General features: G+C 36.7%; 1 pseudogene; it reads right to left on the reverse strand.

The window, feature by feature from the left end:
• Positions 1 to 555: 555 nt before the first annotated feature.
• Positions 556 to 924, reverse strand: LOC149177272 (putative protein phosphatase 2C 39 pseudogene; annotated as a pseudogene).
• Positions 925 to 2306: the final 1382 nt, after the last annotated feature.

Consider the following 2306-nt stretch of genomic DNA (forward strand, 5'->3'; position numbering starts at 1 on the left):
GTGAGGTCGACGGAATGTTAAGCCAACCACCTTACCTCCATTCTCGCTACAGTTTTCCGCATTCCTATAGCATAAGTTAAGGGGTGACACTACGTGAAATTCCAGGGACTGGGCAGATAAACGATCCTCGGATCTGGCACCTAGGGAAAGGAAATCCTCCCTTTGCAATGCAGTTACTTGGGGCATCTTTCTTTAAGAACTTCAAAAAAGAACCTCTCTGGTATTCAGATGAACTATTCGAGTAAAATTAATGACAATACAGTAATCAAAAAATTTCCTAGATGCTTTCTCCCATGAGATGAGTTTGCGAAAAAAAAATATGCATCTAACAGTAACTATGCAAATAAGTAAATGATTGGAAAAAATGCCTTGCCTTCCACAATCCATCACTAGCCAAAATGAGAAATTTTGTGGTTGCATCTATGGTCGTGTCTCTCACATCTGGTTCTGAACTTAAATGAACTCGAGGTACATCTCCTAATATATAAAAAAAAAACGCCATTAAGTATACAGTTTCTCCTGTGACCATTCAAATGTTACTCTTGAGCTAGACCATTAAGATAGAATTATAAAGTTACAAATCAAAAAGTTATTTAAGTATGTTCTCATTAAAATTAATCTCTGCACAACATTTGTAGTGGTATCTGGCAGGAGTGTCACAAATCCACCCTTCTCGATGTTTTGGCGTTCAATACTTGGCTCATGATCAACAGTCAGCTCAATAGCAATGCCATTTTTACATATAACAGCCCTGGAATCCCCTGTATTTGCTACAAAGAGTTTTTTCCCATCAACTAAAATAGCAGTGACTGCTGTGGAGCCACCGGGCCCTAAATCAGCTGCCTTTGCTAAAAATTTCCCATCACTCCAGTTGTATGCATTCTTGATGGCACTTTCTGGGTCTATCCAGAACTTCGGCTCCATTATTATCAGAGATACTTGTCAACATTAAAATACTTAAATAGCATTTTACACCATACGAAACTTTGAAAATAGCAAGTGACAACCAATACAACGAATGGCAGATCAGTTGTAAAAGCATTTTACTGGATGTGCATTAGAGTCAGAAATCTCATCTAATATACAATTTTTTTTCTAAAGAGTCATTTGAGAACCATCATATTTATATAAATGAAGGAAATTATCAAAAATGATATCGATTTGTCAGAAACCCAATTTTTGCAATAAGGAAGCACTATTGCTTTATGCCATGACGTAACGCTACTATTGGACGTTTTTTCTTTGGATAGGTGCAAGAGACAAATGAACATATAAGTATAGGAAATATATGAACAGTTTAAGCTATTTGAAAAATAGTGGATTTACGCATGAAACATATTCAACTAGAAATATGATGGGGAAAAACAAGAAATTCATTATATGTGAGAAGTAAAATGTTGGAGAATCTTCACCTGCTAGATTTCTCCATCGTTCTTACAAGTTTAGTAGGTTTATTTTAGTGTAAGGAGCCTCAAGGCACTCGAGATATTAACTACCCGTTGTTCATCGGTTCGATTCCCAAACGAAATACAAACCCTCCGCCGCTGAATTTCCGAGGGTTTCAACAACAAATTATCATGCAGGCGCCCTTTCAAAGGTACAACTTTTTTACAGCTCGTTTGAGATCCAGTTTTGGGGTTATGTTCTTTTGTTGTTGGGCTGAAATTGGGTTTACTCAGTGTTAGGTTATTCAGTTGTGTGGGCATATTATCGGTTTCGTTAATTGAGTGATGCAAATCCTATCTAATTTTTGTAGAAATTATAATTTTTTTTTTCCTGGTGGTTCACGGCGTTCGGCACATTGTCTGTGAATTTTCAAGGTTTTTACAAATTTCATTATTATTTAAATTCAGGGTTTTGTTGTAATTGTGGTTCAATTTTGGCTGCAATTGATCTAGTGTTTATGTAAAATTGCAAGAGAGTAGGGTACAAGTCTAATCACTGCTCCTGGAGGTGATAACAGTTTCTTCTGTCTCCATTTCAGGTACATTCATTCTTGTTGTTAGTACCTTGTCTGCGTATTCTATGCACAATTGCATTGAGTAGAGGTTATTTAGTTATTGGACATGAATTCCCGCACTTAATTTTATGATGGCCGTGTTTTTTTTTGTTTGTTTGTTTAAATTATATTTGTTTATTGCATATGCACTGGGAGGTATGAGCATAACAAGATCCACTAGGCACCGGTAGGTGTGATTGCATTAGTTTTTAGTAGCAGGAACAAGAATCTAGCTGTAACTTAGCCTGGACAATCACGGTCGCCCTCCACTGCAAAGCGTACATCAAACAGGAAAAGTCGGAAATTA

Source organism: Pinus tabuliformis, chromosome 4_1 (assembly GCF_031772625.1).
Source record: "Pinus tabuliformis cultivar Carrire ecotype Pingquan chromosome 4_1, CPIR1, whole genome shotgun sequence".
NCBI lineage: Eukaryota > Viridiplantae > Streptophyta > Pinopsida > Pinales > Pinaceae > Pinus > Pinus tabuliformis.